The sequence below is a fragment of the Dicentrarchus labrax genome, unplaced genomic scaffold, assembly GCF_905237075.1.
Source record: "Dicentrarchus labrax unplaced genomic scaffold, dlabrax2021, whole genome shotgun sequence".
NCBI lineage: Eukaryota > Metazoa > Chordata > Actinopteri > Moronidae > Dicentrarchus > Dicentrarchus labrax.
The window spans coordinates 21,998,636-22,013,605 of record NW_026136709.1 but is presented as its reverse complement, the minus strand read 5'-3'; the positions used below and the strand labels follow the sequence as shown (position 1 = coordinate 22,013,605).

The 14,970-nt window shown below is 39.8% G+C and overlaps 1 protein-coding gene and 1 long non-coding RNA gene across 2 annotated transcripts in view; one reads left to right on the top strand and one right to left on the bottom strand.

Moving 5' to 3' along the window:
- Positions 1-14,970, top strand: part of LOC127369534 (NACHT, LRR and PYD domains-containing protein 5-like) — a 203,834-nt gene that overhangs the window by 64,611 nt on the left and 124,253 nt on the right. The gene's annotated exons all lie outside the window — the stretch shown is intronic.
- Positions 971-5,005, bottom strand: LOC127369539 (uncharacterized). The gene is made up of 3 exons (XR_007886086.1): positions 4,374-5,005; positions 3,320-3,534; positions 971-1,043 (listed from the first exon to the last, which is right to left on the bottom strand). It is a non-coding gene; the product is annotated as an uncharacterized LOC127369539 (long non-coding RNA).

Genomic DNA, 14,970 nt, shown 5'->3' with positions numbered 1-14,970 from the left:
TAACAAACACAAATCACAGCACTTGTGGACAGGAGGAGCTCAAGTTTCAAACCACAGACCTTGTGATCAATGACTGACCAGCTGAACTACAGCCTGTTACGCCCCTGTCTAGGGGGAAGGAGCGCCACATAAATGTGTGATGAAAAATGAACCAATAATCCTACCCCGATTCCCAAACGAACAACTAACACAGTGTTAACAATCAAGTGATGTGATTTATTTACAAACAGGTGAAACAAAGTGCAACAAAGACTAAACAACAAACTTCAGGGTGAACCAAGGCCAAAACAACAAACAAAACAGGACTAACTTCCTTAAACAAAAATCCTTACTAATCCCTATGCAATAGAGATAAAATACAGTTACTAAACCTAACTCCCTATCCTAATGAAAAACAGGAGAAAAGTAGTACAAAGAAAATGGCAGCTCACCCTTACGATACTCACTAAACACAATCATACAAAAACACTATCTACTAAGGTCCTAACAATTCACGCTATCGCAAAAACACACACTCTACAACCGAGGACAGAAGGATGCTCTACAACCGAGGACAGAAGGATGCTGCTGCTGAAGGTTCTGTCGAAGAGCTTCGGTGTGGTGCGGCGTTTTGAATCCCCGGCGGATGTTGCAGCTCCCTGGGAGAACCAACCAGCAGGCGACACTCCACCAGCCGAGCCCACGGCATGGACCAGTCAGAGCTGACCTACGGGTTGCCGTCAAAGATCTACAATCGACAGGCTGCAGACTCCTGCAGAGGAACAGGGACAAAAAACACCAACACACACCACAGACGGAACCAATACCATAACAGAATGCTAGTAATACGGCCAGGGCCGTAACACAGCCACTCATGTTAATGTGCTTTGTCATGCAAAATGCACAAAAGTCTACTTTTATAATAAAATGCCAGATTTTATTGTACTTAGTAAATTTATATTCTATGTCATCACAGACTTTCTGGCTGTAGACTCTCAGAGACTCACTGTGAAGTTGTGGCCTCAGCTCTGAAGTCCAACCCCTCCCATCTGAGAGATCTGGACCTGAGTTACAACAAGCTGCGGGATTCAGGAGTGAAGCTGTTGTGTGCTGGACTGGAGAGTAAAAACTGTAGACTGGAGACTCTGAGGTCAGTTCATGTATTTTGCTCTTGTACAGTGTATATCTGATCTGTGTAATTTATCTTTGTCTGCCCCAGATCCCCAGTAAAAACACTGCACACACACACACACACACACACACACACACACACACACACACACACACACACACACACACACACACACACACACACACACACACACACACACAGACACACACACACACAGCGACAGAGACACAGAGGAGAGAGTTGATGTAAAAGATTATAATTCAAGTTGAATACAAATGTAATAGTTCACAGTCTGGTGACTTTGACCCACACTGAGCAAAGCATAATAAAATATGACCAAGACCTCAATTTAAAATGAAGAACATATTCTGAGTTAGAGAGAAATTTGGACACTATTAACACTTAACACAGTTTTGTGTTTTGTTATTCAAACATTGACCAAATTTGTTAAGTGTTATTAAGGGAGAATGACTATTGTGGTGGTACAACAACCTTATAAGGCCCATACTGAGCTTCATGGACAACAACTTCCTTACTAACTATCATTAAGCAGTAATTAGGAAGTTATTGAGGAAAGAGTCTCAGTTCATGGCTTAGTAGTGTTAGAATATAGTCATGCAGTATAAGGCATTAAATCATGCTTAATAATGACTAATAAAGAGTTAATATGCTACTAATATGGAAGCACAAACACACTCTAAAACACACACACAAGCAGCAAGCATATTTCTGAATGCAGGTGTTTGAAGTATTGTGTGTGACTTTGTGTTCTGACTCAACCAGTAAGCAGGAGCATAAATAATACACTGTATTTGTACAGGAAGGTACTTGGTTACATTTAAGATTATGAGAGAATATGCAGCTCTCTTTGCTCAGTGCACATTTGATCCAGTTATAAAGAAGATTGAGGATGAAGTTCACTTCAGTCAGTGTGTGTTGATGGAGATGACAGTGGTGATGAGGATAGTCTAAATGTGTGAGATACATCAGAACTGCTGGTTTAAAGAGGTTTGTTTTTACTTAAATTATTATTACAGACCTGACTGACAGCATGTTATTGATCTCTGTTGACATGAATTTATTCTTTATTCAGATTGATTGACTGCAGTTTGTCAGAGATCAGCTGTGGTTATCTCATCTCAGCTCTGAAGTCCAACCCCTCCCATCTGAGAGAGCTGAACCTAAGTCACAACAAGCTGCAGGATTCAGGAGTGAAGCTGCTGTGTGATTTTCTGGAGAGTCCACACTGTAGACTGGAGGCTCTGAGGTCAGACACCATATTTTCCTTCTGTGCTGAGATTAATATGATGTGAAAGTTATGGTGACAGTAAAGTGCAGACATAAGGCTGATATTATACTGATCCACACTGAGTATCTTAATGCTAAAGTCTGTTTTCTTCTTCAAGCATCAATTCTTTCCAAGCATGAGATTTTGTACTCTTCCATTGAAATACACAAATATTTTGCCATTCTTTGTCTGTTATTGTCAGGTCTCCTTCCTTCTCCCATCTATCCTTTATATATTTTGTTGAATGAGCTTTTAGATTGTGGAGGCTCTTGTACAGTTGAGAGATGACCTCTCTTTTAATATCTGACTTATATGCATTTATGAGAAGTTGCATAAAGGGTTTACTGGCTTCTCTGGTATTTTTCTTTTTTCTTTTCTTTTTGATTTCTTAATTGGAGATATTTTTAGAAATCCTGTTTTTCCAGAGAAAAATTATCTCTTAATGTTTGAAAACACATCATTTCATCTTTCAGTATAATGCTGCATACAGATATTATACCTTTCTTTATCCAAACTTTGAATCTATCATTGAGTTTATTTAGTGTGAGATCTGAATGATATGCACACCAACTCAGGATTTAAATATCTTCTTTCAATTTATGTTCTTTTATCACTGCTCTCTGAACCCCGAGAGCTGATGCTCTCATCTGTGCTGAGACATAATTATGTTTCTGTGATGGTAAACCCCAGCCTCCTCTTTCTTTCAGTAGCTGTAATGTTTTATATTGTACTCGAAGTCTTTTTCCTGCCATATAAATCTCAATATCATTAAACACTGAATGATTTCAGGCAGGAACATTGTCTTCTAAACTTACATCTTTTATTCTTTATTCAGATTGTGGGACTGCAGTTTGTCAGAGATCAGCTGTGATTGTCTGGGCTCAGCTCTGTCCAACCGCTCCCATCTGAGAGAGCTGGACCTGAGTGACAACAATCTGCAGGATTCAGATGTGAAGCTGCTGTCTGATCTTGTGGAGAGTCCACTCTGTAGACTGGAGACTCTGCGGTCAGTAGAGGGTTGACATCAGTCCATGCTGGTTTCAGCAGAATTGTACTAAACACAGTTAGTATCAAAGCAAAGATCCAGTATTTGCTGCTTTCCTCAGTGAAGCTGTGAGAGGAGGATGGTGACAGACTTCAGGGTTGGACAGAAAGACAGAGAGAGAGAGAACAGTCAGCCAATCAGAGAGCCAGAAGCTTGTTGTGATCATGTGTTTGAGTTGATGTGAAGACGACTGTTGTTGTTGTGTTCATGTCTACAGGAAATAAAGCTGGATTCCAGCTGACAGTATACAAAATGTACAGAGACAATGGTCCTCATTCATCAAACTGTCGTACCATCAAATCTGATCTCAAAGTGTTTGTTCTCTCATTTCAACACTAAACAACTGATCAGTTCATCTTTGTCACAGCTCTAAGATCAGTCTGATTGAAGCCTGCAAACCACTGGATCTTATTTCAGAGAACCATCATTATATTTAGTGACCATGTGGTCTTTGTACAGACCAGAACCTCTGCTGAAGTCCAGTAATCACAGCTATTGTTCAGTCTCTGTATGAACATGTAGGACCTTTAACATCAGATATATATCTGTCCATTTGTCTTTTGTTTAGTCCAAATATGTTTTATATTATTTTAAACAGACTCCATATTTACAGATCTGTCCTGTGAGATTTCAAAAGCAGATGAAACGTTCAAATGTGACTGAGACTGTGGTTTCTATCAGCTTTGAACCCAAACAGCAGTAAATCCATCATTATAGTGGGCAGTGAATTTCTCTCTGTTTCTGCAGTAATGATGCGTTCAGGGACTCTCAGCACTTTATTTCCACTGTGTACTTCAGTGAAATCTGCAGAGTCAACAGACTTGATGTCCAAAGTTTCTGCAGGTCTGTGAGCTTCAGCTCAGTGTGTTCACTCCAATACATTAACATGAGAGCTGAAAGGAAGCAGGCTACGCTACACAGCCACTCACCTTCTGGTCTGAACTGGACTGAAGTCCCTGTAGGTCTTTATACTGGATGTGTTGATGGAGGGAGTCTCTGTAAACACTGATTTATGACTTCTGTTGTCTGCCTTCTTCTCTCCTCAGATGGTGGTGATCTCAGTAAGAGTGGGAGTGGTGAGGAAGGAGGTTGTGTTGGAGGATCAGCTGTGTCCTGATGATCCAGAGAGGTTGAAGCAGCAGCATCAGCTCTGACTGGGCCATGTTACTGGGAGGTAGAGTGGAGAGGAGAGCTTCATCCAGCAGTGACTGACAGAGGAATCACAACCAGTGGAGATGACTCTCAGTGCTGCAGTCTGAACTGCTCTGAGATCAGCTCCACTGTCAGACACAATGTCAAGTCCACCATCATCCCTGTGTGTTCCTCTGGATGTGACAGAGTATCATCAGTGTATCTGGACTGCTCTGCTGCTGCTCTGTCCTTCTACACAGTCTCTGCAGACACACTGAGACTCCTCCACTCCTTCTGCTCCACACTCAACCACCTCCTCCACCTGGAACCTCCACCTGGATTTTATTCTTTCATTCATTCACATATTCTGAACCCAAACTGCCTCTACACATTCATTCTGTTTATGACAACAGAACTGTAGATGAACACATTGAATTGGATATTTCAGTGTTGATTTCTGTTCAGCTCCACCCTGTGGAACGATGGAGAACTGCTGTTATTTTTCACATTATTCTGTATCATGGAGGTTGATGTCAGAAGTCTCATTCTCATCACTATTGTATTATATTTCTGTTTACTTGTTCTTTTTTATTCTGTATGTTTATGTTCTTATTTCATATGAATCCATCATATTCTGTAACAGGTTGCATTATTTACAGAAAGCGGTGTGTTTACAGTGTGTTTACTGATGAGCTGAATGCAACAACACTAATGAAAGTGTAAGAATGGGGATAAACTTTCATCACTTTCTGTATTTAAAATGGTCGTAATTAGTGTTTATGTGGACCTGCCCAGGGACTGCAGATGGAAATTAATTAGTAGCTGAATCTGGTAAAATGCATCTCTGCTCCTTGTATGAGAATGTTTTTTTGTTTATGGTCCCTGATAAATAAATATAATTAACTAAACTAATAAATGAGAAATAAGTTGAGTCCCCATCTCCATGAAACTGTCAGTGAAATGTTTTTTTCTTCTGTAATGAGCAAAAGATATTAAACAACGTTGTTATGTGTCATTCCACATGTGTTTATTGATGCAGTTAATTAAGAAAATGCTCAGTTTCTTATTTGTGAAATATTGTGTTTTACTTGTTTGGGCCTCAAACTGTTTTGGTATTTAGATAAAAGACGTAGGTTTAGAGGGAGAACTGCTAACGACTCACACACATCTGATATTTGACAAAGAGCCCCGACTAGATGATGTATTTTTATAAGACAAGAATGTTGGAAACTACTGGTTGAATTAGTAACAGTGGATTTTATAAGATAGCTGCTGCTGTCAGATGAATGTAAAGAATACAGTAGTTCCCTGTGAAATGTAGTGGAGCAGAGTGCATGTTTTGTATGTAAAATATCTGATAATAACTCGTCGTCTAACAGCTGTCAGGTAAATGTCCTGCAGTAAAAAGTCCAGGACTTCAGTGTAGTGCAGTAAATGTATAAAGTAGAATGACATTTAAATATTAAAGTACAAATACCTCAAATTGTACTCAAGTACAGGCCTTGAGCGAATGTACTCAGTTACTTTCCACCACTGACTGTAACTGTAACTGTAACCATCACTTCTGTAGTTACAAATACTACAACTATCATTACTATTACTATCATTACTTTTACTGTTAATACTATTACCATCATTACTATCACTACTATTACTCGTCCAAACTGAACCATCTGCTGACTAACTAAATCTAGATGTGGAAAGTAACTAAGTACATTCAAGTACTGCATTAAGTACATTTTGGAGGTACTTGTACTCCACTACATTGGAAGTATTGGACCTTTTACTGCACTACATGTACCTGACAGCTGTCATCCTACTAGTTACTCTGCAGGTTCACATTTTACAAACAACACATGGGATCAACAAATAGATTACACGACACAAGAACATGTGAAGTATTTAAATGATCTCCACCCGCCTGAATCACCTACAGCATTAAACTGCTGCTTACATCTGCACAGTGACTACTTTTAATACTTATAAATACTTCTGTACTTTTACTGAAGGAACATTTATATGCAGATAAACATTAGGAAAGAGGCTCCACAGTAAGTACACAGAAGATATCAACTACCACTGCCACTGCTACTACTTTTGGACCACTAATAAACACACAAACATTTCCACTTTCACCCTTAATAGTACTTTCTGTGTCAGTGAATAAAGTGATTGTGGTTGTAATTTATCCTTTTGGCCAGCAGGTGGTGCTGTTGTTTACAAGTAAGTAAGTAAGTAAGTAAGTAAGTAAGTAAAACTTTATTTATGTAGCACCTTTTTGACCAGATCCAAAGTGCTTTCCAAACAACAAATAAATAAAACATTACACACACAAACACAAACATAGAGACCTTGTAAAAACAAACAAAGGAAGATAAAACAAAGGGGAGGGATAAATTAAAAGAGACACGACAGAAGAGAAAACAAACAGGGAGATCTATAAAAAGGCTTGCCAGCAGAAGTGGGTTTTGAGCAGCCGCTTAAAACAGTCCACCGATTCAGTGAATCTAAGTGATTGGGGAAGACTATTCCACAATGTTGGGGCTAAAACAGCGAAGGCACAGCCACCTTTAGATTTACAGGTAGAGCGTGGAACGGATAAAAGGCCGAGATTTGAGGAGCGGAGTGGCCGAGGAGTGGAATGAGGAACAAGGAGATCTGAAATGTAACTGGGGGCAAGGTCATGAAGTGCCTTATATGTAATCAGTAAGATCTTATAGTTGATTCTGAATTTTACAGGAAGTAAACTGTAAACAATTTAAGGAAGCCTGACTTAGGCACGTGTAGAGGGAGTTACAGTAATCTAGACGGGATAAAATTAAGCTGTGAATTAGTAGTTCCGGATCACAGCTATATTTCGTAGCTGCAGGAAACAGGACTGGACAAGTTTTGTGACATGAAGGTCAAATGTCATATGCTGGTCGAAGATGATACCCAGATTCTTAGCAGTGGGTTTGATATTAGTGCGTAGAGGTCCAATAAACTGATCAACTGCAGTGACAAATTTATCGGAGCCAAATAAAATGATTTCAGTTTTATCCGGATTTAAGTGGAGAAAATTAAGAGACATCCAGTCTTTGGTGGCAGCTAAACACTCATGGAGAGAGGACAGTTGATTCAGATTATTGGGTTTGCAGAAAAGTAGATCTGTGTATCATCTGCATAACAGTGATATGACATGTCATTGAAGCAGCTGAACAAATGACCCAGAGGAAGCATGTAAAGGGAGAACAGAACTGGACCAGGAACTGACCCCTGAGGGACACCACACAGCAGGGGAGCGAAGAGGAAACATGATTATTAATGCAGACATTAAAGACTCTATTAGTCAAGTAGGAATTAAACCAATTTAAGGCTGTACAAGAAATGCCAACCCAGTTCTTTAATCTATCCAGTAAAATGGCATGATCGATGGTATCAAAGGCTGCAGTCAGATCAAGAAGAATAATGATGGAGCTTTCACCTTTGTCAGCATGCATAAGAATGTCATTAGACATTAGACAGAAAAGTGACCAGGTGGAGTTCTATATTATATTGTATACTCTATATACTATACAGAGTACTGTGTGTGTCTGTGTGTATGTGTCTCTGTGTGTGTGTGTGTGTGTGTGTGTGTGTGTGTGTGTGTGTGTGTGTGTGTGTGCGCGCGTGTGTGTTACTTCTTGTTCTCTCAACCTTGCGTGTGACTCTTGAACAAACCTGCTTTTCTTGATTCTTGTGCTCTGAGCTCAGTCTGTTAATATTTTATCTCTCCGACTGACTTAAGTGTAGAAGATGAGTGTTTGTGTGGAGGAAGAGGAGGACAGAGCAGAGTCTCCAGTGTCCAGCTGTCTGTCTATGAAGAGTGATCGGTCCAATGATGAGCCTCCATTCTTCAGTAATGAACCTGGACCCTCAGACACAAAGTAAGAAACAGTTTTTACTGTAAACTGACCTGATGGAAGATGATTCATTGAGCATGAAGACAAAATAGATTTATTTTCATGATGCAGAACTATTAGTGCAGACACTGTTTCAAACTAAAATATATCTTATTTTATTTCTTTAGCAAAACACTTGAGAACCTCAGTTTCAGAATTTATATTTCATATATAATTTAATAATATATTTTTGCTCTGATGTTGAAATCGCTGTAAATATTTGTAACTATTCAAAATCTGAAAGAATTTGTTTCTAATGTGTTATTATTTTTCTCATATTTGTCCTGAAAATATTTTCTTGTTTGGCTCCTCCTCAAATCAGCTGTTATGATTCATGTGATCCATTTTGAATCAGTTCATATTATAATTGTCCAACATGGGATGAAAAAGTCATTTGTAGAAAAGCTTTACTCACCGTGATTCTGTGTGTTGATACTCTAACTTTACTCTTTAACTGACTACTTGTGTAAAATGATCTGGAGCTTGCAGCTGAAAGCTTTAAAACTTTAGTAAGTGGATTTTTGAGCTCAGATTCTTCCCCACCACCCCCTCACTTCTCTCAGTCTTGCATGTGACTCTTGAACAAACCTGTTTTTCTTGATTCTTGTGCTCTGAGCTCAGTCTGTTAATATTGTATCTCTCAGACTGACTGAAGTGCAGAAGATGAGTGTTTGTGTGGAGGAAGAGGAGGACAGAGCAGAGTCTCCAGTGTCCAGCTGTCTGTCTGTGAAGAGTGATCAATCCAAAGTTGATCCTCTATGCTTCAGTAATCAACCTGGACCCTCAGACACAAAGTAAGAGAACTGCTATTAACTCATTAATGACTCATTTTCAGTTATTTCTGCAGATGTCATGTTTTCTGTTGATTTTGTGTTTGTATATTACCTTTTTCTGTCAAAATGTATTTTTAACAAAACTTTTATAAACTTTTGTGACAAAGATTTAGAGCACTTCTAACCTCAGTTTAAACTAACACAAGCTAATCTGCCCAAAGTAACTGTAGAACAGTGAAGGACAACATAAATGTTTAATAAGACAGACAGATAGGAAAAGCACTCAGTGTTTATGAAAGCAGGAGAGTTGAAATAAAAGGACTCATTTTCATTACAGACTGAATGCTGAATTCAAACAGAAAAGTTAACAACACTTTTAATGTTCTCTGTGACCATCTGAGCTTCCAGACAGTGTCGGACAAATCTCAGTATTTTTCATCAACAATCAACAAATCATTTTAGTAATAAAGAAATGTCTTCACAGAGAGAGGAAGAGGAGTCATGTTTCTGTGGAGGAGCAGCTGTCCTGCTGTGTTTTGTGTCAGGACGTCCTGAAGGATCCAGTCTCTACCAGCTGTGGACACTGGTTCTGCAGACAGTGCATCACCTCATACTGGGACCAGTCTGCTTCATCAGGAGACTCCTCCTGTCCCCAGTGTGGAAAAAGATCCAGAACAAGAGCTGGACCGCAGACAGCCAGTCAGACCAGCACTGTACAAAGTAAGACTGTACATCTTAAAAATCACATCTGTTACATTTCATTAAATTAAGTTTATTTAGAGACTTACAATACGTTCATTCAACCACGTGGATACAACAAAAAACTGCATGAATCATGTAACTACATCAACTTCATCAAATGGACACATCATGGACATGAACATCTTCAAAGGCTACAACTAGTTATAGAGCTTTCAGGCCATTGGCAGCACAGTAGGCAAGTACCAGTGACTATAAAATGGATTTGATCAGTCACCAGTAGCCAGTGCAGGGTGTGGAGGAGCAGTGTAGTGTGGGAGAACTTCAGTAGGTTGAAGACCAGCTGAGCTGCTGCATTCTGGATGAGCTGAAGAAGTCAGATGGCACATGCAGGCAGACAGGAGTGAGTTGCAGTAGTTTAGGCACGAGATGACAAGATCCTCCTGGGTGAGGAACGGGCTCTGAGTTAAAATTATCACTCAGAAACAGTGTGTAATAATCAGTGGCGGTTCTACCTTGAATGATACCCTGGGCGAGACCCCCTTCCTTCCTCCAATATCGCCAAAAGACAATGAACACAGTTCTGCACAAAATATGACAGTATAAGTTATCAGAACTTAGAGAACCTTGGTGACCACATAATCTTTTTGTATTACTTATTTTTGTTAGCCATTTCACACAATTCAGAAAAACAAAAATGTGCATGAACTATAGGCCTGTATTTATTATATTATCAATGAAATGTGCGGTATTTGGAAGAAAGTCGAGGTGTGACTGACTTACAGTGGATCCCCTGTTCACCCCCTTATCCGTTCCATTAGGGAGACCCAAAGGTGAACTGACCCCCTCCTCCTCCCTCGTCTCACACAGCTTCTGTGTACAGCACCTTCTCAGCAAGCAGAAGCGATTGCAGCTGTAGGGGGCGCCAATTTGCCAACTCCCCTCACAGTGATATGATAGAACAGATAGATAATAGAAAACCGAGGATTTTAGAACAGAGGATTTCTTTTTTAAAGCGCTCGTGCCGCCCCCCCCCATGTGTCATGAAAAACGCCACCCTGGGTGGCTGCCCACTTTGCCCATGCCCAAAACCGCTACTGGTAATACTGTACATAACTACACAGTGAACACTAAAATCCTTCAGCATATTGTGCTAACTTACATGTGGCACAGAGGTTTTGTGACATGAGTGAAAATCTGGTTCCCGGCGCCACAGTTTCAAAAACACACACAGTCAGAGAAATTCTTTTTTTGATGTTCCCGCAAAACTGGCCTTTATAAGGTTTACTTCTGTTTATATTTGTTTATTGATCTTTTTATTGGTGATAAAAATAATCAACGGATTGTGAAATCTTTGTTTTGACTCAAACTTTTTTATCTTTTTTAGTGAGTGGTGGTCTGCAGGAGGTTTTAGATGAACATAAGATCAGTCTGAAGACGAGATGTAAACATGTGACTGAAGGAACTGATGAAACAGGAAGTGGAACCCTCCTCAACAGGATCTACACTGAGCTCTACATCACAGAGGGACTGAGTGAAGAGGTTAATACCCAACATGAGGTGAGGCAGCTTGAGACAGCTTCCAAGATGGAGACCCTCCATGAAACTCCAATCAAGTGCCACAAGATCTTTAAAGCCTTACCTGACCAACAGAGACACATCAGAGTGGTTCTGACGAACGGCGTCGCTGGCGTTGGAAAAACCTTCTCAGTGCAGAAGTTCACTCTGGACTGGGCAGAGGGCTTGGAAAACCAAGATGTCAGTCTGGTGGTTCTGCTTTCGTTCAGGGAGCTGAACCTGATCAAAGATGAGCAGTACAGTCTTCTCACACTGCTCCATGTTTTCCATCCAACATTACAGAAGGTCACAGCAGAGCAGCTCGCTGTCTGTAAACTTTTATTCATCTTTGACGGCCTGGATGAAAGCAGACTTTCACTGGATTTCCAAAAAGTATCCATAAATAAGAAGGTTCTGTCTGACGTCACACAGAAGTCTTCAGTCAACGTGCTGTTGACAAACCTCATCAAGGGGAATCTGCTTCCCTCGGCTCTCGTCTGGATAACTTCCAGACCTGCAGCAGCCAATCAGATCCCTCCTGAATGTGTTGACAGGGTAACGGAAGTACAAGGCTTCACTGACGCCCAGAAGGAGGAATACTTCAGGAGGAGAGTCAGTGATGAAGATCTGTCCAACAGAATCATCTCACACATCAAGACCTCCAGGAGCCTCCACATCATGTGTCTAATCCCAGTCTTCTGCTGGATCACTGCTACAGTTCTGGACCACATGTTGACTACAGACCAGAGAGGAGAGCTGCCCAAGACCCTGACTGACATGTACTCACACTTCCTGCTGGTTCAGACAAAGAGGAAGAAGCAGAAGTATGATGAGGGACATAAGAAGAGTCCACAGGAGCTGATGGAGGCTGACAGGGAAGTTCTTCTGAAGCTGGGGAGGCTGGCGTTTGAACAGCTGGAGAAAGGAAACATCATGTTCTACCAAGAAGACCTGGAGCAGTGTGGTCTAGATGTCACAGACGCCTCGGTGTACTCAGGAGTTTGTACAGAGATCTTCAAAAGAGAGAGTGTGATCTTCCAGAAAACAGTCTACTGCTTTGTTCATCTGAGCATTCAGGAGTTTCTGGCTGCCGTCTACATGCTCCACTGTTACACCAACAGTAACACCAAAGTACTGCAGACTGTCATGGGTCCAAAACATGTTAATTCAACCCTGGATGTGTTTCTGATGAGAACCATGGAGAAATCCCTCAAAAGTAAAAATGGCCACCTGGACCTGTTTGTTCGCTTCCTTCATGGCCTCTCTCTGGAGTCCAACCAGAGACTCTTAGGAGGCCTGTTGGGTCAGACAGACAACAGTCCAAAAATCATCCAGAGAGCCATCAACAACCTGAAGGAGATGAACAGTGATGATATCTCTCCTGACAGAAGCATCAACATCTTCCACTGTCTGATGGAGATGAACGACCACTCAGTCCATCAGGAGATCCAACAGTTCCTGAAGTCAGAGAACAGATCAGAGAAGAAACTCTCTGAGATCCTATGCTCAGCTCTGGCCTACATGCTGCAGATGTCAGAGGAGGTTCTGGATGAGTTGAACCTGAAGAAGTACAACACATCAATGGAGGGACGACTGAGACTGATTCCAGCTGTGAGGAACTGCAGAAAGGCTCAGTAAGTCCAGATGTGATTAACATTATAAATCAATGTAAAGCTGAAGCATTCAGTATTAGAGTAAAGATACACACTTTACACAGATGAACAATATAAAACCTTAACACTATAAAGGTTTTCTTAAACTAGAATTAAACTTGCTTATTGAAATAATATGTGTTAAAGGGCAGATGTCTACAGTACGACGGAGTATTAGGGCCATTCCAAGAGAAAAAAAAAATTTGGGGGGGGAAATTATGAGAATAAAATAATAATGTTACGAGAATATAGTCATAATATTAGGTCTACGAGAATAAAGTTGTAACGTTACTAGAATAAACTCGTAATATTGTGAGAATAAAGTCATAATATTGCGAGAATAAAGTCATAATATTGCGAGAATAAAGTAGTAATATTATGAGAACTGTCAGCCTGCTCAGCCAGCAAAACTGTTTAACGACAAAATTATCAACACGTTACTTTAACTGTTAACTGTACGGTACGACTGAGACAAACAGCGGCTGCTGGGTTCAGTCTGAGGGTGCTGTTTGGTTGAGCTGCTCACGTCAGATCTCGATAACTCTATCAAAGCTTTATTCTCATTAAAACAATTACATTATTCTCATATTGTTACGACTTTATTCTTGATACAACTGAAAATATTTTGACAGTCATCATTTTATCATAATAGTCTTTATTTCTTACAGTGTTTACAGTGTCTCCATTATGTTTCTATAATGTGTCTGTTCATTGTTATTTTTTATACACTGTATATTGTTGTTTAGTTCACAACAATTAATATATTTTGATATTTTGCTACATTAGAAATGTATTTGATTTTTAAACAGTAAGGAACCTCTCTCTCTCTCCCTCTCCCTCTCTCTGGTAGTATTTGAATGGAATGGTCTGTAAACTGGTTAATTCCAAAGCTATTTTACTAATTTTCACTAATAAAAAGCAGTTATCAAAGCTGTCCCATTTTTTTTTACCTTTCCCATTTGGTCACCCTGGTGTGAGAAATTATAGTTTAGAAATATCATTACCATCTCCCAACAGTAACACTAATGGCAAAATTCTGTCATCACAGACTTTCTTACTGTGGACTCTCAGAGACTCACTGTGAAGTTGTGGCCTCAGCTCTGAAGTCCAACCCCTCCCATCTGAGAGATCTGAACCTGAGCTTCAACACCCTGAACGCTTCAGGGGTGAAGTTGTTTTGTGCTGGATTGGAGAGTCAGAACTGTAAACTGGAGACTCTGGGGTCAGTTCATGTATTTTGCTCTTGTATAATGTATATCTACCAAATTTAAATGCATAAAATAATTTCCTTTGGTTCTCTTGTTTTCTGGTTTTGTCTGAGTATAAATCTCTCTACGGTTTGTCAGTCTGAACAGTTTGGGTCCAAATTTATTCTAAAGTTAAGAAAGGATTAATCCTACAATATAATGCAAAATTAAATCAATATTTATTTTATTTATTTGTATCTTTTATTATCACATTTGAGACATCTATATAAAATAATCAACCTATTTTCAGGAAAAATGTTTACACATAAGACCCCTCTCTCTGTCAGAAACACCCTGAAACTAACATACAGTAGCAGACAGTGTGAAGCATATTCCTAAATGCAGGTGTTTGAAGTATCATGTCTGCTCTGTCACCAATGACATTTGAACATTTAATGATGCTTCCATTCAGAAAATTATGTCACTTTGTGTTCGGACTCAACCAGTAAACATGAACATAAATAATACACTAAAAATGAGAATAAATAAATAAAATAGACTCTTTGCATTTTGCATCACAAAGCACATTAACATGAGCGGCTGCAAC